This window comes from Condylura cristata, unplaced genomic scaffold, assembly GCF_000260355.1.
Source record: "Condylura cristata isolate star-nosed mole 26May11 unplaced genomic scaffold, ConCri1.0 scaffold00019, whole genome shotgun sequence".
NCBI classification, from domain to species: Eukaryota; Metazoa; Chordata; class Mammalia; order Eulipotyphla; family Talpidae; genus Condylura; species Condylura cristata.
Window position 1 is genome coordinate 9,042,952 of NW_004567120.1, and position 24,845 is coordinate 9,067,796.

Below are 24,845 nucleotides of genomic sequence, written 5' to 3' on the forward strand. Positions count from 1 at the left end.
GGGGCAGGCGGGAATCGAACTCATGCGGAAGCGGCTTTAGATTCTCAGTGCTGTGCTTTAACCCGCTGCGCCACCAGGGAGGGCCAGGGTTTCTTTTTGTATGTTAGTTTCTTTTACTATGCAGTCTTTTATTTGATGTAGTACTATTTATTTAATTCTTTTTCTTTCCTTGCTGTTGGAGTCATGTCCCTAAAGAAATCGACCTCTGAGTCCAAGCAGTTTTTTGCCCATGCTTTCTCTGTGTATTTTATTATTTCTGGTCTTACATCCAAGTATTTGATCCATTTTGAATTAATTTCTGTATGTGTTGTGAGATAGTAGTAGTTTAATTACTGTGCAAGAGGCTGTCCAGTCTTCCCAAAACCACTTGTTGAATAGACTTTGTGTTGTCCATTATATGTGGGTTTATTTCTGGGATCTCAATTCTTTCCATTGATCACTATGTTTATTTTTATTCTAATACCATACTATCACTATCACTTGATAACTATCACTGTGTAGTATAATTTAAGTCTGGGAGTATAATACCTCTGATCTGTTTTCTCAAAATTGCTTTGGCTCTTTGGGATCTTTTGTGGTTCCATAAAAAAAAAAAATCAGTAATGTTTACTCAATTTCCTTGAAGAAAGCTGTTTGGAATCTTCAAAGTGACTGCATTCTATATGTATATTACTTTGAATAAGATGGCTATTTTAACAATGTTAATGCTGGTCCAAGAGCATGGAATATTTTCCCATCTCCTTGTGTCTATTCCTTTTAACAGGATCTTAGTTTTCCTTATATAGGCCTTTCGCCTCCTTTGTTAAGTTCATTCCTAGTTACTTTATTTTCGAACCAATTGTAAATGTGATTATTTTCTTGACTTCTTTCAAGTTTTCTGTTTCCATACAGGAATGCAAATGGGCTTTGTGTATTGCTTTTGTAGCCTGCCATTTTACTATACCAATTGTTGCTATTAGTATTTTAGTGGCATCTTTGAGCTTTCTATTTATATTATATCATCTGCAAATAGTTTTGCATCTTTTACAACTTGGATTTATTTTCTTCCATTCTGTTGTAATTGCGCTAGCCAGGACATCCAATACTGTGTTAAATAGTATTTGTGAGTCCAGGCATCCTTGTCTTGTACTTGATCTTAGGGGAAAACACTCGGTTGTTAATCTTGAGTGATATGTTAACTGTCGGTTTGTCATTTATGGTCTTTATCATATTGAAGTGTGTTTATTCTAGCCATATTTTATTGAGGGTTTTTAATCATAAATGGATATTGGGCTTTCAAATAAAATTTCTGAAAGTATTGACACAAGATATGATTTTCAGCTTTCCTTTTGTTGATGTGATGAATTACCCTGATTGATTTGCTGATGTGCAACCATCCTTGCATTTGTGGAATAAAACCCGCTTGGCCATGGTGTCAGATATTTTAAATGTAATACTGAATTTAGTTTGCTAAGATTTTATTGAGAATTTTTGCATTTGTGTTCATCAAGGATATTAGTCTGTCATTTCCTTTTTACATGATGTCCTTGTCTGCCTTTGGTAATTTTGACCACATAAAATGTAAGCATTCCTTCTTCAGTTTTTTGGAATTATTCCAGTTTTTTGGATAGGCATTAGTTAATGTTTGAAGCTTTGATAAAACTCAACTAGTAAATCTGCTGGGTTTTCAGTTGTTTTTTTTAAGATGTATTTATTTATATATACAAGTACTGGGGTACAGGCCAGAGGCATGGAGGGTGAGAGGGTTCACCAGAGACAGAGTGGGGAACAGAACAGGCAGATAACAGAAATATACTGCTGAGGGGAGCAGTGGGTGGGTCAAGAGAGGTCTGCCATACCATGTGGTCACCTCCTTGGCTGGGAATTGAACTCATGTTGCAGTGGCTGTGGATAGCTTCATAGTACTGTGCTTTAACCTGTTGTGCCACCAGGGAGGGCCCTAGGTTTTCAATGTTGGGGATACCTAATTTCTTCAACTTCCTTGCTTGTAATTAGTCTATTCAGATTTTTAGTTTCTGTCTGATTTAGTCCATGGAGTTTGCATAATTCTAGGAAGCCAAGCTAGCTGACTGCGCCTCCCGGTGTATTAACTTTATGATGCAGCAGTGTCAGTATTTCTTTCAGGAGGCAACTGCTGACCCAGCTACAGCGGGCTCAAAGCCCTAAAAGTCTGCTGGGGGACACGCCGGTGCCTCCCTCCGTGCGCCAGAGGCTTCTTGGTGGGGCTGCGTCTCAGGCTTTCCTACCCTCTCTGGTTCGTCAGCTCTTCCATATGTAGTTGCTCCCTCACTGCTGCTGCTGCTGCTGATGATGATGATACAGGTTCACTGAGGAGGAAATGACTGCAAGTTTGTTCTAATCTGTCACCTCAGTGTTTACTATCAGATCATCAGAAGATCATCATCTGCTGTTATTGCTATCTTTGCCCATAAATACATACTTTATAGACATTAATCATATATTATGCAGTAAGTGAATGATGGAACAATTTGGTTATATTGTTCATTACTAATATTATACCCCATGCCCTGCTTTAAACCTCTCAGTTGCATATCTTTATTGTGTAGTCAATCCTATAAAATGAAGGGCTAGACTTAAATAAATCATAAATTCCCTTCCAGCTCTAAAATTCTATGTCCCATTGATTATCCCAAAACTATTATAAAAGTTGGTGAGGCTCTTTTCAAAATGACATCTTTTTTAAAAGGAACAAAATGTTTTATTGACATGCATGAATTGTAATATCAGAATTTCTTTTTGTTTAAATCTGTGATGAGGAATGGATATATTTGGAAATGTTTAGCCCAAGAAAAGTGATCTAGATATATTCAGTCTCGGGATTATGATGAAATAGTGACCAGTTTCTACTCTCTTGGTGAGGCTAGACCATGAGGGAGCAAACTGCTTAAATCTTAGAGGGGATAATGTGACTGTGCATCAGAAATGCTACAGAAGCCGGAAATGCTTAGGTAAGGTTACCATTCGATGCAAAATATCAGCTACATTTCCTCTCTAGTGTGCTTTAGAGCCAGCCAGTCTCAACGTGAGGGGCATGGAGGAAGATTTGGAGCTGGTTCTTCACAATTAAGTAGGAACAGACTTGGTGTACTTGTTAATTACACTTACTAGTTAATTACTTATTTTCCTGAGAAAGCCCTCGCTTATACAGAATATACTTACGATTGTAACTTAAAGACACAAACAGCATCATTGCACCCATAATTTATACACATAGGTTTATTTGTGTGTGTGTATATGTATATATCATATACATTTGTATATGAGAAAGCAAGAGTGAGGCAGTGGCAGACCCTGATCCTTCCCCTTCCACCTCACTAATCAATTTACAATTTGAATGTGTCAGAAGGTTGTGAATTATGTGGTACCTATTAGTCCTTGTAATCATGGTGTGTTGTATCAAAATAGACATACTCTCTAAATGATTACAGTCAGTTCAGAATTACGTCACATTTGGTGACACAGAGACACAGCTAACAGGTGATAATGTCAAGTCTGACTTTTTCCTTAGAATGATATGATGAAGGTCATAGTCGGTATTAAGGATGAGAACCCACTCAAGCAAGAACCAGTATTAAAGTTTGCTCTTTTTAAAAGTTATCCCATAACATATTCAATTCTATTTAAATATTGCAAAAAGCTGAATTGCAAATGTTAACCTAAACATGAATAAAAAATGTTGATATTTTATTTAACCTAAAATAGCAATTATGTATAGGCTGCTTTTATGATTATCGTATTTAAAATATATCCTTTACATTGGAAATACAGGGGGGATTGTCACTGTTATAATAAGAAAATTTGTTTTGAGTGCATTAAAAATACAGTAGATGATAATTGCAATATAAGGGGAAAAGTTGTTTGCTTTTGACAGTCCGTCAGTAGATGTAGTCTGGGAAGAAATGTGTGGTAGCTACTTTATATAAGCCACTAGGAAAAGGACATGAGCTCAGAGAAATTTTTCCCAGCTGCTATTATTAAAGGAATTCTTTTATAAAAGAAAGATTGTTTTCCTTTTTTTTTTCTTTCCATTTTTGCTCCTGTGTCTGAATACCCTGCTTTCGTGTGGCATGCAAAGCGTCTGTGCATGGCAGTCTGTAACTTCTGTTATTTAAACTGCCAACTGTTAAAATGGATTGAGTTGAACCAGAGGAGGAGAATGGCCCCACTGAGGCAAATGCATTTTTATACCCCTCTTTAATAAAATATTGTAAGGAATAGCTAGAAAGTTTCCCCTCAGACTTTCATCTAAAATTGCTAGATTGTAGCTGTGTGAAGGAATCATTATTGACTCCTGTCAGACACTTCTAGTGAGTAGGTGAAGAGACTTGTCTCCTGAATTTCTCTGTGCTTTGTCAAATCAGGCACTTTGAGAGAAGTATGAAGTGAAGGCTGATGTCAGAGAATGCCTCCAAGCAGGAACTTGTGTTCATCTCCCGTGACTTCCTCTTTCTCTGTTTTTGGGGCTCAGATTAGATTGTAAAATACTGGGAATATGACTGGACACAAACACATTTATTGCAGGCTCAGCAGCCGTTACATATCATTAGTGAGATAGGAAAGTGACAAGGGGGACTTTTGATATCAAATTCATTCTTTTTAAGAACAGATGCATTCAGTGGTGAGAAATAGATGGACATCTGCAAAATTTTGGAGACAAGTCATATTTTTATGTCCTCTTTTCCTGTAGAAAACATGCAACTTGTTAATAGTCATTAGCATAACCTGAACTAATGGATAATGTTGGTGTGGCTTTTAAGAATGCTAATAATAAAACTACTGTGGCTTCTCAGACTCAGGATAGTTCTTTTTCAAAGTAGTATATCTCTTTCTTACTCTAGTACATATTATTGCTAATGTACCACTTTGGCAAAAGTTATGTCAAAATCTGATGTTTCAAAGGTAATATGCTTTTATTAAGAAATGTAATTTGACCTTTACTTTCCACCTATAAAAGGCCATATTCCTTACACATCAACTCTAAAGTTAGTCCCATTTCCTGACTTGTTCTTTATTCTCATTGCCAGAAAATCTCTAATTGGCTTGTTCTGCAAAGCATTTTATTTGCCCTTCTGAACATTAGCTGTTTTGAAGATCTAGATGTATTATGGCAGAGAGCACAAGATTTAACTTCAACCCCCTAAATGCCCTCATCCCCTGTCAAATTAATGTTTTCTGTTTTGAACATTCAAAGTAAGAGTGAAATTGCTAAACCGTAAGCAGCCCCAAGAATAATCTAAACAGGAGCCATTACAAGGAAGACAGTGCCTGTGTACTCAGTGCGGATCTTGGCCCTGCCCTAGTTCCAAGCTTGACATATCCTCCTAGTCATTTCTTCTGTATTGTGATCTTTTTTTTTTTTTTTTAAGAGAAGCACTTTTAGATGTCCCATATGGTTTAAAACAAATCAGAAATTCATGTCCTAAATGTTTCGTTAGTCAGAATAATTAAGTTGATCAGTTCTGGGAGCAGTGGAAGCAAAATAATGGGGTCATTGAAGCAGTCAGGCTCTAATGGGAACCTGAGCTCATTCAGATATCAAATCTGATAATTGTTCTACACCTGTATGCACAGTCCCATTGAGCAAATTCGCATTCAAGGGTTAGTGGAACACTTTCCGTGCCGTGGACCAAGGGGAACTGCTACTGTTTTCACAAGAAAGCACTGAATATTTCTTGGCAATATGTTTGTTGTGATGTACTAACTAAGCTCTGTGTATGTATGTTGGTGCCATGTCCCTAGCAAGAGGAAGAAAAGGGATATATATAAACTAGGAATGACTTCCTTATGTTTTAAAGGTAATAAAGTTGCTCTCAAGCATTTGCCACCTGGAGACAACATGAGAAGATTGAACTCACTGGGTTATGAAAGGGAAAGTTTTGTTAACCTACACAACCTACTAGGATAAGGATCATTTAACCCCTTCTTGTCATAAAACAGTATCAAGCATGATGTTGATCATTGAAGTAGAAAGAGGCAATGAGGCATCCTATATTAATGCGGTGTTTCATTTCTGCTGTCACTATATGACTGTAGCAGCAAATTGACTGCTTTTTATTCTCCTACAAGGTATATTTGAGTAATGGACAGATTCCACCCCTTCCCCCCATTTGTTTTAAAAATCTAAAATTGGAAAGATGTATTTACTTCTACCCTATAATGACCATTGAACTAACAGTTCTTCAATAGAATACTCTCACTGGAGGCTTTAAAGCACACAAGGAAAATGAAAGATTCACAGTATATACTAAACAACTTTGAAAACAGATATGATTAGCTCTTCTTACCAAAAACAGAAATAACAGTTGAATGAACTTACGCAGAGATTCATTTTAATACACACAAAATTATTCCTCTAAATGAATATTTACTCCACTATTTGTGCTTTCTTAGTGGATAAACAAAAGAATATATTTGCTTGTATAGATATTCTAAAGTCATTGTTGAATGCCTGGCATATTCCAGGCACCAAGGAAACAGCTGAAATTGGCAGTTCCTGCCTTTACAGAACGCATAATAAAGTGGAGGAGACAGATTGCACAGGGACAGTCACAGTGTAAAGCTCAATCTGAATTTTAACAGATGAGTAGGAGTTTCTTGGGTAGAAAAATAAAAGGAAGAGAAGAAGCATGTTTCAAAAAAGGAAAATACATTTATGGAGGCACTAGGAGAGCACAATATAGTCAAGGCAGAACAAGTAGTTTAACACTGCTAAGTAAACATAAGAAGTCGGTGAAGTGAGCTATCATGGTAGACCTTGGATATTAAGAAGTTTCATTCACTACTACATAGGTGATAAGTCATATCCAGATTCTTTTTCAGAACCTTCTAGCAACCTGGGCACTTGGTTGGTTAGGAATGAGGCTAGAGGGTAAGTGTCTAGGCAACAGAAGAAGGCCTGAGCTAGAGCAGTGGCAGCAGAGATGGTGATGGAGAATAGACCCAAGAATGATTCAGAATTGAAATTATTAAGCCACTGTAGATAGAATGAAAAAGGGGAGGATAATGGTGTTTTATTATTATTGCTTGGTTTTGGGGGGACTGTAAGTTAGCTCAGGCTGTTACAGAATACCATACACTGAGTGGTTTAAACAGCAGATATTTCTTGTCTCATAGTTCTGAAGGATAGGTGACTAAGATCATTGTGTTGTCGAGGCCCAGGTTCCCTCTGAAAGTGCTAGGGAAAGATCTGTTAAAGGGCTCTCTTACTCCTGGAGGTATGCTGGCAATCTTTGGCTTATAGAACCTTCACCCTGATCTCTCCTTTTACCCAAATATGCCATTCTCTGTGTGTGTTGGTCTCCAAATCTTTCCTTTTTTTTTTTAATATTGATTTATTTATGCATACAGAACTGGGTATAAGACAGAGGTGCAGGGGCCATGAGAGGATTCGCCAGAGACAGAGTGGGGAGCAGAACAGGATGACTGACGAAGTACACTGCTGAGGGGAGCAGCTGGTGAGTCAGGAGAGGTCTGCTGCGACATGTGGGTCACTTCCCTAGCTGGGGATTGATCTTGCAGTGAAGGGGCTGCAGCAAGCTTCATGGTGCTGTGCCAACAGGGAGGGCCCAATCTTTCCTTTTTATAAGGACGCCAATCATTGCTAGATTAGTACCCACCCTCAATTTAACTTGATTACCTTTGTAAAGATCATATCTTCAAATGAGATCACCTTGTGAGATACTGGGGGTTAGAATTTCAACATAAGAATGAGGAGAGTGAGGGCCAGACATTGAGCCTGTAATATGTCCCCATTGAAAAAACATGGAAATCTGAAAAGAGAGAATAGGACTAAAGGTAAAGAAATCTGTTCAGTTGGGAACAATCAGGAGAAAAACAAAGAAAGGAATTGAAGCTATAACCTAGAGCTTAGAAAATATAGACTCTTAAAAGAGCTAAAGTAGTTGAAATCTTGTAACTGGATGAATGATGTGGGAAAGGCCACAGAAGAAAGCCCTGAAAATTACCAACCTAAGGGACCAGGGAAAGAATGACATTGTAATTTGGTTGGTCAGAAGAGAGTCTTCTAAGGAACTCTTTTTCTTCTAGACTTCCGTATTTATATTTTCAGCATTGGCACTCTTTAAGGTAGCTGTGGATAAATGTCATTTTATATACTAGTGTATCATGTAACCATTACATATTATCATTTAACCTCAATGCTTGAAAAACACAAAGCTACCTCCAGAACCAATTTCAGAGATTCACAATTGGATTCATAGTAAAAGAAAATATTCAAAATATAAAGCATATGATGTTTATTATCCCATAAAATATATGCATATGGTAACAAATTATATATATATATATGTCCATAAATCCTCATAGATATCTTATTTAGAGAAACACATTTATTGAATGGCTGTTAAATATTGAAAGGGCTAATAAAGATGTAGAAGAGACATATTCTCTATCATGGAACGATCACCTGGGAAAAGCAATAAATGAAATGGCCAAACTTATAGTAAACTATAGCCAAAAATTAACAGCTGAACTGTGTGGTTACAAGCTAAGTCAATGCTGTTGGAATCCAGCAGAGAGAAAATTCAATGCAGGCCAGAAGGGTCAGGGAAGTAGGATTTCAGTTGAGTTTTGTGTAGACTAAATTAGACGGGAGGGGAAGATCTTGACAGGGGAAAGGACATGGATTACATATAGCAAATATATGTGATATGTGTAGGTTTGTTCAGGAAGCAGTTCTGAAGCAAACCTAACTAGGCTTAATAGTGATTAGCAGAGAACAGGAGAAAATCTGATTAGATTGAATGTGGTTTTTCAAAAACAACAAAACAAAAACAAATTACGTAATCAAAAAATTCCTTTACCTTTTTAGTTGTCATAAGTTTAAAGCCATATTTATTTATGATTATCAAATATGTATTTACTATAGATATGTAAAATAACTTTGTGTCACATGTGACTAGTTGCTAAATTTTTACAATATCATTCAGAAAATTACTGCTTTTTTTTTCAATCAATTATTATCTTACTATCTACTACTAACTAACATTATGGTGTGTTTCCTTCCTTTTGTTTGTTTCTTTAATTGAAGTACCTTTTCATTATTTTGTTGTTAAATTTTAGACCATGTATGATTTCTCCTCTAAGGTGTTCGCACCACATTTCTCCCTCCACCATCCATTGTCCCCTGTGATCTTCCCCCATGCCCCAATCCTTACCCCTCTTTGCTTCCCCTCCTGGATGCCTCAGATCTGTGATCAGTTTTCAAGACTTGTCTTTATCTAGCCCTTTGCTTGCTTTCTCTGTTTTCTACATATAAAGTAAAACCATCCAATAATTATTTTCTACCTTGCTCTAGTTACTTTAGCATCTCTTCCACCTCCATCCATTTTGCCACAAATGGCATGAGTTTATCTTTTTTGATCACTAACTTGTAGTCCATTGTTTATATCTACATATATCACATCCGCTTGATCCATTCGTCTGATTTAGAAGCATTTAGGTTGTTTCTCCGAGCCAAATTTCTTATGAATATATTGTAATCTCCCTAATTTACTTCCCTTAGAGTGAATCTGTTTACTTTTATCTTAGTATGATTTTTTTCCTATAGTGAGTTTTAATCTTGAGCCTTCCAACAATTTAATTTGTTACAATTTTTGTTGTTCTTTTTTCACCATTACAAATTAGGGTTGAGCCAAGTCAGTCTTGTCTTAAATCTATCCCAACTCCTTGTGCTAGGGAATTATGTCTCTGATGAGAAAACTGGGTTGGCAGATGACTTCAATGGAGGAATGTTTGAGTGTAGTGACTGGTTTAGCAAATGCCTTATTTCTTTCATTTTAATAGTAGTAAAACAGATCTGTAGACCCATAAATGTGAATATAATTCTTATGTGTATCTTATAATTGACTCAAAACTATATATTGACAAAAATAAATTAGGCAAACTTCTTATGCTTAAACAATTCTTATAAAACACAGTAAAATAAAACTTAACATTAATAGAAGGAACGCTTAGCTTTAGATCCAACTATATATTTTGATTGAAACTAATGCAGAGAATCTCTATTGTATAAGTAGAGGACACCAAATGGTACTAGTGACTTCCAGGCATTGTCATTTAATTCAAGATCATCAGATTTCACAATGAATGAAAACTGGTAGTGAGCAATCCCCAAATTCCTGAGTCTCCCAAGCACTTGTACTCATTGGAGACCTCTCCCCTAAACCTTAGTCTTATAATATTTAACTGCCTGTTACAGTTCCACCTAGATATTCAGTAAGTGTAAAGTTTTCTCACTCACCTGAAGACAGGGCTAGACTTGATACCTGCACAACATGAGCATCTAACCCATTTATTGTAGAATCAGTAACAGAAAAGCCATTCAGTATGCAATTACTCCTCTATTCACAGCTAGTGAATGCTGGTCCACTAAGACCACATTCTCACTGCTTATCTGCATACACCTTAAAATTGTACAACTACTTTGTCCCAAGTCCTTATGTGTCCATTTTGTTTACGCTGCTGTATGACAGGATTACTCAACTCTGAAAGGTTTTCATTATTCATATTCTTTTGAACCTTTATTTAGTTTAGTAATCATATTTCTTGACTTCCATGTAATGTAAACACAGACAAATGTGTTTATCAATGACCATACTTGTTACTTATAAGGAGTAGCTATAGAATATGCTTATGTCAACTACTTCTTTTTACATAAAAACAAATGATGCTTTCAATATACCTTGCTTAAATAAACAATAGCCTGGTGAGCTTCATTGATTACTTTTTTAAAACAGTTGGCTCCAGTATTGGGTATTGTACCATAAAATTCATACCCTTTTATACTGGACTCTTTTAGAATAGAAACTTAGGACACCTTAAGAAAGAAAACTGATTTCATTCCCTTCTGTTTCACTGTTCATTCAATTTTTCTTATCAACTGGTTTATTACCCTATTGAGTAGCACCTTTCATCACAAAATATGTCATGTATTACTAACCAGTTTATGAAATATCTGCCCTTGAGGTGGCCATATGTCCATGATCATCATTTAGTAGCCACTATTGGAGGAAAAGTATGTTTAGATCCGTTCCCCTAAGTAAAAATGTATGAGCAGGACAGTTTCAGCTAGAAATGGTGTTGAACATGTCAGGTACAATGGCTTGAGATAACTTATTTGCTCTATGAAAATATTGCTTCTTTAAGGGTACTGGGATATGCAAGTATAAGTTATATTCATTGCCCCGACATACTCCTCAACCTTCCACAATATGGCTTCAGCTGCCCTTATTTCACCGAAATAGTTCTCATTAAGGTTTCTAATGACCTTAATATTTCCAAAGCTGATAGTTTTCTGTCTTTACTGCATCTTTCTATGCCATTTAATATTTTTATTCCATTTTTCAAAATATATACTCCCTTATATTTCATAACATGTTCTCTAATATTTTATTCTGTACCTCATGGAATGTCATCTATTATCTTCATGGACCTCTCTTTCCACGCTCATCTCTTAAGTACCATTGTTTTCCAGGATTTGATCATTTCCAGGTTTTGACCACTGCTCTTCATACTGCATAGTTTCCTGAGTGAAGGCTTTAATCACCTTACATATGATGAGTCTCCCAAGCACTTGTACTCATTCGAGACCTCTCCCCTAAACCTTAGTCTTATAATATTTAACTGCCTGTTACAGTTCCACCTAGATATCTTATAGCCATCCCTATTATGACAAATCCCAACCAGCCTTCATCATCTTCAATGCAGTTCCTTCTGTATTCCCTAGCTTGGATGGTAGAATAACCATTATCCCAAATGGGTAAGCTAGAAATTTTCGTTATTTTCAGTTTCTTCTCTATTGTCCATATCTAATTAATTCCTAATTCTTATCTTGTCCCCTTTTAAGTCCATCTCCTAAACGATCATCTAAGTGAACTATCTTACAGTTTCGCTTCTTACTGCACACCTAAAGTTCAAGGGCCTTAATGGCATGAGACAATCTGTGACTGTCTCTTCTCTAACCTCAGAATCCATAGTACCTGCTTTTAATCAACACTGACATGTTTATAGTCACACACATATTTTTCTTTTCTGTCCTTTTCCTCAGTGTCTCCATTGCCAATTGATACTTTTCTTCCAGACCAATCCATCGTCGCTCTTTAAGAGTCAACTATGACATTGCCTTCTCTAGAAAGCCTCCCCTGAGATGCTTAACCTAAGGCTAGACTAATTGTTCCTTTTCTGTGCCCTGAAGAGAATATATCCATAATCATAATACTCACATAGAACTGTATTCTGATTATCTTTATATGTTAACCCCATTTTGTAGCTCAAGGAAAAACACTGAAAATTGTCATATTTTGAGCAGGGAATATAATACAACCTGGGTCCTAACACTGACTAATCGGAAACTGTGTGACAGACTGCAGAGGAAGTCGAACACACAGACTAGGTTTTAAACCAAAAGGCTACAATCCCTCCATCATATATGCCTTGAAATGGACAGGCTCATTTCTCTCTGGCATCATGCCAGGCACATAGTGAATGTTCAAGAAAAGACTGCTGAAATAAATTGCACACCAGAGGGAAATAAATATACCACAGACAGGAACAGATCCTGATTATGACGGCCAAGCTCCCACTTTCCAGTGAATAGGTATACTCAGGAAACCAAATTAAAGGTCAGCAGGTTGCTTGGTAAATCTGCTGTCCTAGGGAAAAAAAAAAAGTGAGTGGCCAGTTTTACTAGATATATCATTCAAGTCAGGCTAGAATCTGTAGCAATAATCTCTTTCTACCCTAGGGAACAAATCTGTCCAACCAACTAGAATCCTAAAGTAGAGAAGTAACAGAAAGCAGTCTGGCAACATTTCTCTATTCACTGGATGATGATAATAAGAAAAATATATAGTTATAAAAGATTTTCATTCCTTCCTGAGGGCACAAAAATACCCCAGCCTGTGACTTTTTAAATAGTCAAAACCTTGATAAATTCTGATCTGTTTCTAATGTGTATTATATATGCATGTAAATACATCTTATCCCATTGTCTCAAAAGTGGCTGCAAAATTTCAGTCTTCATAATAAGGCTGTCAAAATTTTTTAAATTATGAGAAAATTTTGATGTCAAAGTCGAAACAGTGTGACTCATAGTATCAAATATAACAAAATGTTAAGATTTGACTGTGTAGTAGGTACCATTCTTGTCCTTTTACATTATTGCTTCAATTAGTCCTTGTATCTTCCACATTATTGAGGTCTTTAAAATACCATTTTCATGTTCACCACGGGGAAGCTAAGTTTAGGAAAACACTCCTAGTGTCAGTACAGCCATCCGAACCCATATTATATCCTGAGAACTGATCTACCCATAATACAAAATCATGGATAACTATTAGATGTAGAAACCACTTTTTGGTTGAGGATTGTTGGCTGATTCGTGTTTGTTTCATATTTATCAGAAGGTTTATATGGGCCAGGTACTGAAATATTTCATCTAATCCGAATCACACTCTACAGTGTAATTAGTATCAGGAGTCTCATTTTGCACGTGAGGAAACTGATGTTTACAAAGTTTCATTTTACAAATATGTTAATATGAAGGTCTCCTGTTTTATTAGAAAAAATTTCAACTAATCTACATTGAAAGAGTCCATCTACAAGTTTGTTTTATCCATCACTGTATGTTGGAGAAAATGGTGGTAAGAAACTGTAAGGTTTAAAGCCAAGACTCCCCACCCCCAACACACGCACACCAAGAAGACTTAGGTATGCATGTCTTTTCATAACTGGGTTAGTATAATTTACCATCACAGGACAACTTTTATTTTTAACTTGTGGATAACATGTTGCCACAAAGCAAATTTTAAGTCACATCCAATTTTATCATTGAGATAAAACTTGTTAACTGATGTCATACTAAACCTCTTTATCTTTCTGAATTCTTAGCCATCATTTTGGAGAAAGGCAATGTCTAGAATTTTATAATTTACAATACAAGCTTCATGAAACACATTTATGAGAGACAACAATGTATGCAGACTTGTAAATCATTACTTTCTGAGTTGGAGACATTCAATGGGCCTTATTTAAGCAAGGCAGAAAATGATATAGGATCTTTTTTTCCCCTTTCCTCTGTAATGTACTTAGTGATGGTATAATCAACTGTCAATTAATTCAGAGATGTTGAATCTTACAACTCTTTAAGTTGAGAACAATGTATGTTTTTTATCTGAAGACTCAAAATCTAAGATCCTGTTTAGATTGTTTCCCTAATTTTCAAAGTAATTCATGCTCAATGACAAAAAATCAGATGTGGAAAAATATAAACAAGGAAAAAATTGCCAGGAACAAAAGAAATCCCATAACACTCTGGGTTCATCTTGGGCTGGATGAATAACCAAAACGGCATCAAACAGGAAAAATAAATTTAAAAACATAGGTCTAGAGGATAAGCATAGTGGTAAATTCTAAACAATGGAAGTGACCAGGAACATTCATCCTGCATTTTGGAATCTTAGTGACATAGATGAGGAGACTGCACATAACAGACAAGGAGGTGGGAGGTTACTGCTCTCTGACTGAGTGTAAAAATAAGCAAAGGTACCAAGGACGTGCTTACTGGAAAACCCACAACAGGTTGAGAACCCCCATACCCCCACCCTCCCACCCCTATTCTGCTAGGTATCTCTTCTTGGATTACTAGGGGTGAAAGATTTCAGCAAGGACAGAAGCATCTCCTGGCCTTCAGTGCCCTTAATGGCTTTCAACACAGTTTGTTTTCCTTAAGTGGTGATAATAGAGCTCCTGAGAGGGCCTTGATTGACCTCTAGTTCCCACACCAAGATGACAGGAGGCCTTCTCTGGGCATACTGAGAAGAGCTTATCAAGTCTTTCAAGGAGAAGATGACTCCACAATGGACATAGAGGCTATTTACAGTTTTCACTAATATAAACAGGGCTGCAAAGAGCACTGATGGATCGTCATCCATTTTCACTTATGTATTAATCTGATAACATGAGTCTAATAACTTATACATTAGTCTTATATGTTGGTCTGAAATGGCTTTGTTAGAGTAGACTTCAAAACCAGGAAAGATTCTTTGATACTTCTTATGAGAGGTAGTTAGCCAATTTTACTCATCCATGAGGTTGGCTTGCACTCAAGATTGCCTTAGATACTCACATGACAAAGGAACTTCTGTCACTTTTGAATATGACATTGAGAAGCTGTGTTTTAATTCTGCCTTAATTGTGCATGTTTAAAACAACTGCTGACTGGCTTCTACCTTAAGGGACAGTTTATATTTTAAAACTCTAGCACTGGCAGCTGTTAAACTGTGATATTAGCCATACTGGTTGCTTTGTTGTAATTAAGTACAGACTAGCATGGGGAACACCACTAATTGAAAGCACCTGTTTATAATCTCTTAAATTGTAAGTTGTAGATTAATATCTTCTCTCCTAAAATTCATAGTCAGTGATATGATTTCTCTGATATGGGCATTTGGGAAATGGAGGTTCAGGGGTTAGTCTCAGCAGTATCAAGCTCTTGCCAGCCACTGAGCATGAGTTTGATCCCCAGCAAGGGCACAGCAGACCTCTCCTGTCTCACCTACTTCTCCCCTCAGCAGAGTGGTTCAGTAGATCCACCTGTTCTGCTACCCACTCTGTCTATGGTGAATCCTCTCACCCTCAACCTCCCCCACACTGCACCCCTAGCCTTACCTCAGCTCTTGTATGCATACCTAAATAAAAAATAAAATTAAAAAAAAAAACTTACATCATCTATGAGGAAAATATAGGCCAGACTCAAAAGATAGGTTGCACATGTTCAAACCACAAAGAGTAGATATAGAACCTTAAGAGTGATTGAGAAACAAAAACAGCTGACAGGTAAATATATTCTGGTTCAGCATATCAGTCACAAAGCCAGGCACAACACAAACTACTGACACAGAAAGTGACAAGTGTTTGTCCATCATATGATCAAAGCTAGAGAAATGGCTGATACATAATATTCCAAGTCAAAGGGATCTATGTGACACAGAGTTGAAGGGCACAGAGATGACAAGAATGGATTGATACTGTATCCACAATGCCATTTCACAGCTAATTTATCTGCACCAGCCCAAATGGTGATCAAGGTCCCACCCTGTCTTGTGCTCTTGACCCAAGTCACAGTAACCTATGGTGCCTTGATCAGCTCATTGACTGCCACCCTTAGTAGTTTAAACTGTCCACACTTCACAATAGCACCTCACCAGGTGAAGTCACAGGGTCCCATTTTAAAAAGTTGGGTATTTTCATTGTTATTTTTGAAACAGAACTGTTATCTTCTATGAAAATCATTTAAGATTTTTTTTAAAGATTTATTTATTTGTGCATACAGAACTGGGGTACAGGCCAGAGGTTCAGGGGCAGTGAGAGGCTTCACCAGAGACAGAGTGGGGAGCAGTACAGGCAGATCGAGGAAGTACACTGCTGAGGGGAGCGGCGGGCGGGTCAGGAGAGGTCTGCCACACCATGTGGTCACCTCCGGGGCAGGTGGGAATCGAACTCATGCGGAAGTGGTTTCAGCTTCTTAGTGCAGTGCTTTAACCCACTGCGCCGCCAGGGAGGGCCCATTTAGGATTGTTTTTAAAAATAAAGATCGCATATTTATGGAAACATGTGTCGCTATGAAACTAGACTGTCTAGTGAATTTCCTTTTATTATTTCCTTCCATTTCTTAGAAAAAAACATTTAATGTGTATAGGTGTCTGATTCTCTCTTTATATATTCACTGCTTTTCATTCCCCCCGAATAAGACAGTTTTGGTAATTGGTCAATGACATAAAGAGCTGAAACTCACTTTTTGTACAAATTAAAAATTAACAATTATGTTGCTATTTCTTCTCGTTGAAATCCCACTGATCCTTTATTGCCTAAATAAAGTGAGGCTTACCCTGATTTTCAATTCTGTACTCAAAGGGTATAAGTTTTCTGTACCCTGAAACCCCATTTTGTTTAGACTGATATTATAAAAAGTATATTTGGTGTCATATTTAACTTGTACATTTACCTTTTCTTCCCTGAAGAATTTATAAGGTTGCTTATTATGGTTCCCTAAAAACAATTTATATAATAAAAATATGTTGGTGGATGGAAAGGAGATAGGGGTAGAAGGTAGAATTAAGGGAAAATATGCCCCTTCCCTTGTATTACTTCAAATCATATTGCCTGTGTAAAAGGTGAATTGAAGGGCTGGTTCCTGACTGTTAATGATTGGGTGATTCCTTAATCAACAGTTTTTGAGACACTGTTATGTGTAGTCCACTGAGATAGACACTCTAAACTTTGAGCCTGTGTGAATTCTATTGGTTTGCTCTTCAAAATAAATTTCACATGTAAAATGTACTTGGGGACTCTTCCAGATATTTCCTAAAAGTATTGATAGTTGCACTTGTCTACTATTCTTATATTTTCCAGACATTGAGGCAGACTTTCAACCTCATAGAAAATTTGTCTTAGTGTCCAATTGCATTCTAGCAAAGAAGCAAACATAATGCATGGCTAATATACAAAACCAAGGACATGAAAAAAAAAATCTATTCACTGGCTTTGACATTGAATCCAAAGATAATCAACAGCAAGTTCTGTGTCAGTTGAAATACTAAACAGTATACTGATTTTTTTTTTTTCTGAGACATACTTCTCAAAAATTCAATGAAATAGTCAAGGTATCAATTATATAAATGCTACTCATTTAAAATACCAAGAGGTTGTTTGTCCATGTCATAAAAAGATCACGTTTATGACAGATAAAAGTAATTATTGCATATTTCCTACATTTGTAACTTAATGTGGATTAAGTTTTTAATGCCTTGAAGTAATATTGTACTCTGTGGTTTTACTGTTATCACATATTTCAATCTTCCCAATGTTACTATAATTGAGTTTGTTTGATAATGTACCATTATATTACTATAAGACTTGATAGTTTGCAAATATGAAGTTCATAATAGAGATAGAGAGTAGAGTAACTACCTGGCAGGGAGGATAAGAAGAAAGTGAAATATAGAAAAGTGATTTAATCTCACTACTGCAGTTTTGTAAAATATAATTTGTTTTTCCCCTAGCACAGCAGAGTTTCATGCTGATAATAAGCTACTGAATTAATAAATCCATTGCAACTATTGAGCCTTTCCCTTTAATAACATAACGAATGCTGAGCATTAATAAGAGAAAAGGCAAGGCATCCTTTGTACAGACATTATTTTAGCAGATAGATCTACATCCCTATACATAGGAAAAATACCAACATCATACATACCCTCAGCAATAGCAATGTGAAAATTATTTGCTCATCTCAATTAGAATACTGTATTTTCCACATAAAAGCACGCTGTTTCCTGGAACACATTTGCTTATTTTCCAATTGGAAAGACATTTAAGGGTCTATTTTGTTATCATTACATGTGCTTAACTCCAATTACAGTTAATGGCAGTTATGTGTCTAAAGTCACAGTAGCCTCTGAACTACTTTAACATTATTGCTTTCCATTACCATTGTTGTTAAAATAATTTTCAGTTCATCTGCCAACTTGAATTATCTGGGTTTCTGTTCTCTTTGCATGGATTTATTTGCACATAGTGAAGGATGTAGATTATATAACATAGCATGTTTCTAGTTTTAAGAGTGTTAAGATTAGAATAGGGCTAGAACTGTTAAGTGAAGACTGAGTTCTAGGCATGCATTTTACAGTAAACCCTGTATATACAATCATGTTGAAATTAAAAATTTCAATATAGCTTAATAGCTGTGGTATCTAATAGCAATCAAATTTATAACACATATCAGAAAATGAGGTTTATAAACTAGAAGCATTAAATTTTATTAACAACCAAGAAAACTATGCAATTTTTCCAATTTTTCCAGAAACAAAAATGGTGAGAACATGTGTACTCTTAAGCTCTAGGCAGAATTGGTGACACTTTTCCTTACTGTTAGATTCTGTTGTATTTCCGGAAGCAAAGTAGCCAAGAGAAAAAGTTATCAGAAGACAGGGAAAAAGTCTTGTTAAGTCTTTAGGGAAATGAGAAACCTAATGAGAATTCTTATAAACATCATTAGGAACTTTAGTGTCATTTAACTCATTGACATTCAACCGATAGATGTCTGCCAAGCCTTACTGCTCTCACTAGTTAATACCCATTTTCAGGTTGTGATCATAGCATGATATTTTACAGTGACCTAAGAAATACATGTTTGAAATGAAAGTATAAGTTATGATTGCTTAGTTCTAACAGATATTAAAATATATTCTGACACTGAAATAATAAAATGAGGAAATTCTGGCACAAAAAAAAAACCTAGAAAAATATACAGGCCATACAGGCTATAGTGTATATAATTTAATGTTTGATATATTAGTGTAGAAATTCATAATTATCCACCAAATGGTGCTAAGACAACCCATTTTCTCTTTGTAAGAAAAAAAAAGAATGAAAATAAGCAGCATGGAGACTTATCTAACATTGTGCAACAAAATAAATTCTAGATCATTTAAGAATAGATGTCAAAAAATCACATCTTAAAGAGGTTTACCATGTCTGGTTAGAGAAAGAGTTAGAAAGAGTTTCTAAGCTTAAAACTGAAGTATAAAAGATGATAAAAGGGATAAAATAATAATGAAATATATTCATAAGTCTATAACATGAGGCATGTGAATGGACAATGAAGAAAAGTAATATTACATAATTCTAATACTTCAATTGTTTAATATCTGTAATATGTAGAGATCAAAATTTAAAAAAAAAATCTAAGACTCCAGTAGATAAATGGGCAAAGGATATAGCTAGCATCTAAAGACATATAAATGCATAATAAGATACAAAGTATTGAACATCACTAGGATTTGGAAAAAAAATGCAAAAAGAATGTATTAGATGCTATTATACACTTTTCATATTAGCACATTTTTAATAAGTGAATACTCAACAATGGGATAAGACAGACAAATTCATATACTTACTGCCAGTAGGATTTATATTAATACAACTATTGTGGAATACAATTTGGACTTAATTTTGCATACTCTAACCGTGCTACTATGGTGTGTATAAAGATATAAGTATAAAGATGTGGTCACTGAGAGGCTTTTTGTAATAGTATAAACTGTTCCTAATTCTTTTCTACCAGCAGTAGAGGAGTAGTTAACTAAATTCTGGCATATTTAATTAATGTAAGTATTTTCAATATCATGTTTCAGAAGTTTACTGACATGGAAAATTTTTACAACAAAATGTCAAATGAAAAAGTTGAACACCAAGTTGTAAATGTGCTTTGATCTCAACATTCTGTTAAGAGTGAAGAGAATGAATCTGGTCAATTAATAGAGCAAGTGGCTGGCCTTCATCAAGAGATGAGGCCCAAGCTTAATTTCAGTTGCCACCTTCCAGTCATTTCTAGTGGTTGAAACACCTTATCAATACAGGAACTCCAAAATCACAAGGATAGATAGGTAGGTAGATACACAAGAAAAAAAAATGTAACTTCATATGATTTCAGTGTAACAGTCTATCTTTCTTTGATCATTATTTGAGATAGCTGCTCAATATAGTAATATACGGCAGAAGTAACCTAATGTTTTCTTGGTTTTTAAAGCTGAAACTGCATAGACTCAGACTTTTCCTTTTCTCTGTTTCCTTTAAGCAATGGCTCTCCATTTTTTGTTAATTTGCCACACTCACTTTTTAAGAACTTTGGAGAAAACCAAGCTCACAGTAACTTAGAGGGCTTCTTTCACTTTGTTTTGTAGCAACCAGCTTTTATGAAAGTGGAATATATTTTAACATAAGCTGCAGATGTTGGGTACATGCTTATTTTATATGACCTTACAGGGAGGGACTAGTGCATTATGTTAGGTCATAAACCTTCAGGCCTATGAAGCAACAGGTAGGAAATGGTTCTTCAGTAGAAAACAGATTTGACATCCAACCTAAGGTGAAGTGAATAATGGACATGGCATTTTTATCACAGTTTTTCCAGTCCTAACTCCCCTTGTGCAACACACAACAGACAGTGTTGTGTGTTTGACATATACTCACTTGTTAGAGGACTAATTTACACATACTTGAGTTATATAAATCCTTTAGTCTAGCTTCATCAGATTTCCCTTAAGCTTATCTGAGATTTTAAAAACATTAACTATTTCACTCGACAAAGATTATAGTAAGAAGGAAATACGCTGTTAATCTGGTTATAAATCTGAAACTTTGTAACATCAGTTATTTCATGGATGGTACACTTTGTAAATAGTTGCTGAGGAAATGATTGCATGAGTTTTAAAGCACTATAGTAAATGGGTTTAATTCACTCATTGCAGGACTCATTTGGGAAGGTTTTGAAGTAAATGCCAAATCAATTTATTTCAGAGAAAGAAGGAAGCATCTAGCTCTTAGGACAGTGGGGAAAGCCTTGACATTGGTTTTGAGCTGGTTAACTTGGTATTCTGAATATGCAGAAACATGTCAAAGCTGGCTATGGATTTATATTCTTTTAGTGACAGATTAGAATATTGTTTTAATTTTGGCCACTCTTCCTCCATTGAATGAACATCTAAATATGACTAACTTTCCAATATGATGAGGTCAGTCTGTGTAATATCAGAATCTGTTCACCTTCCCATGGCACATATTTCTTTTTTTTTTTTTTAAGATTTATTTATTTGTGCATACAGAACTGGGGTACAGGCCAGAGGCTCAGGGGCGGCGAGAGGCTTCACCAGAGACAGAGTGGGGAGCAAAACAGGCAGATCAACGAAGTACACTGCTGAGGGGAGCAGCGGGCGGGTCAGGAGAGGTCTGCCACGCCATGTGGTCACCTCCGGGGCAGGAGGGAATTGAACTCATGCGGAAGCGGCTTTAGATTCTCAATGCTGTGCTTTAACCCGCTGCGCCGCCAGGGAGGGCCCCATGGCACATATTTCAACAGTAAGACATTGATGACCAAAGAGAATCTGTTAACATAGGATACCCTATGGTAAAGGTGGAAGCTACAGCTTAAGGGTGGTATTTCAGGCTTTACTAATGTTTGTTTACTAGCAAAGGAATCACATAATGAATTCATAGACCATTAGAATATATTAGGCTTTCTTATGCGCTATGTTTCATCCTGCGTTAACAAAAAGAAAGAAGGAAGACCATCACATTTTCCAACAATATGTGTTTCCCTCTACTTTATTATACAGTATCCCCAACAATTTTTAAAAAGTAGACAGGAGCTGCCCCATACCTTCCTCTCTTTAATTTCCAAAAAGACAATCAACAAATTGGGCAAGGAAGGCACTACATGTGAACAAACCCTTCCATATTGCTGTGCTGCAAAGGAAGTCATCCTATACCCATCTGGGATCTTGTCAGCTAGCAAATAAGCAAACAACTGTCAGAAATATTGATAAGAGAAAAAGCCAAAAAGAAACTTCTTTGTTACACGTCTACATCCTGTATACTTGGAAATACCCAGTATGAACAAGTATCTCCCCCATGTGGCTTCAGGCCACATTTTAACAGGTTAGCTAACACAGAGGACTTTGGCAGAGATGCAGGGAAGGTCAGGGAATGTCAGAGCAGTTGCCCAGGAAGTAGCATTAACCAATATGTGCCTGTGATGTGTTCTGTCTTCTCCATTGAAGAAAGATAAGGAGATTAGGTCTTTCCCATACATACGTTTATGGAAATTTATTTGTAAATATCTTTCAAAAGCAACTTGCATCTAACCTACAAATTCCCTCCCATGTCATTACACTTTTACAAAAAGATATTTTGGGGTAGCAGATATTTGCTCCCCTATGATATTGTACATATAGGTTTTAAGCAATTGACTATTTGGAGGCACGGCCCCCCATTTTTGTCCTCTAAACAACTCTAGTATCAGTAGATTTGGGATAATAATACTGGGTAGAAAAGTGGGTTCGACACAGTTTGGGTCTCATTGGCACTCTCAAATATCACGTGGACACCTGCTTCCTCCACTTATGTTTCTGAGTAGGAAATGCAATCATGCTTAGAATCACCCAAATTACTCTATCACCTCTGAGAGCAATAATACCAATTGTTTGCTCCTTTCTTATAAATTTGATGTTAACTATGTGCCCTGACCTTATGAGAACCAGCTCATTGCTTCTTAAACGTATTTAATGCTATCAATTTTGATTTTAAAAAAATGATTTCAGTCTCTTATTCAAAGAAGATATGAATCCAAGTAAGAAAAGTTGTCCTTATTGCATTTCAAGATCTTAGAATATGAAGAGGTATATTATTCATACATATGTATTAAATATTTCATATATATTATATATGCATATATAAAATATGTTCTCTAAATTATACTTCTTGCCTGCTCTATAAATGTTTATAGTATAAATGCATATTTTACACCTAAAATAGTATTAAATGTAGGATGACAATCATACCAATTTGGGGGGGGGTTGTGTTGGAACATTCCTTTCTGTATGGTAAAATTATTTTCATATCTGATAACTTTAACAATGAATGCTTAAATGCTAACACTGCATTGAACCATTATATTATAGTCTCTCATTTTTAAATGTTTTCCAAAAATTCCCAAACGAATTTTATGCAAACCAGTGACATCTAAGTAATAAGCCCTTTATCTAGGAATGCTATCTTAACATTTTTAGGTGAATTGTGATCCATATCACAAACTAAATAATGGAATTTTAAAATGGTAGCTTTAAAACAACACCCAAATAATCCATCACTCAGATATATCTCTGAATAGAAAAACAATGCTTCCTTCTCACCTCTCAGTGATATTACATTATAAAGTACTTGACTTATGGTTGGTTGTTTAATTGCATTCACCGTGGTGGTAAGGAGGCCAAGGTCATGGAGGCCAGTTATCTTTGCTCAATGTACTGAGCACAGTCTACCAAGAATCAGTCAAGAGTCGCTAGCACAGATGAAAAAAGTGCCATGGTAAACCTTACCCTGCTTGCTCATAGCCCATCCTTCCCGTGGGCCCAGGCTGGATGTGTTCCATCAGCACTACCATTTTAGGAAGGAAATGAGGAGTAGCTTGGGAGGCCCCAACATCTACCTCCGAATAAAGCAGAACTGACATTCAGGCATTAACTTTGTGTTATAATCCACCATCATCGTTGATCTGCTGTGTAACCTTCATCACTAAAGCTTGATAATAGCACAGAATGAACCGGGCTTGCCTCCTGGGCATGTTGTGTGAATTAGCAAATTAACGAGTGTAAAGTGTTAGCATTTATGTAAGTGCTGGTGCTTGTCATTATTTCTGGGGATCAAGTCTCATTCTAAATAGAGAATCTAAGTATGCTATGCTTTTGTCAGAGAGGGATTTTTACCCACATCAATTGCATTTGAGCAGAGCATAAAAACAGGTGATAATAACATAGTAGTAGTGACCATTGCAATGTAGATCTGTAATCCTTTTTCCTATTAGAGCTAAAACTATTTTCAGCAACTTTCAGTGCTTTTAAACTCTGCTTTCCAAGCCTTGTGCCAACAGTTCTCTCCGTAGTGATTATTCTTCCTCTGGTGGGTGAGAGGAATGGGACCTATTCATTATTCATTCCCATAATGACTACATAATGTATTGAATTTGTTTATATCATACAATCAGGCAGCCTCCATAGTTGGCTTGATTGCCACATATTGCAATCACTGTAAAGAATAAAAACTCTTTCCTGTTCTGCCCACTCTGGTGTCCTCTAGAGGTAGGCAAAACATAGATTAAAAACTCAGTGCATTGAAGTGCTTTCCAACAAAAGGCACCGTACACAGCTCCTTTGAATTTAACATCTTTACGAGGGAATTTTGTTGTCGCC

The 24,845-nt window shown here is 36.2% G+C and overlaps 1 protein-coding gene across 1 annotated transcript in view; it reads left to right on the forward strand.

The window, feature by feature from the left end:
- Positions 1-24,845, forward strand: part of DIAPH2 (diaphanous-related formin 2) — an 831,186-nt gene that overhangs the window by 801,090 nt on the left and 5,251 nt on the right. The window lies entirely within an intron of this gene.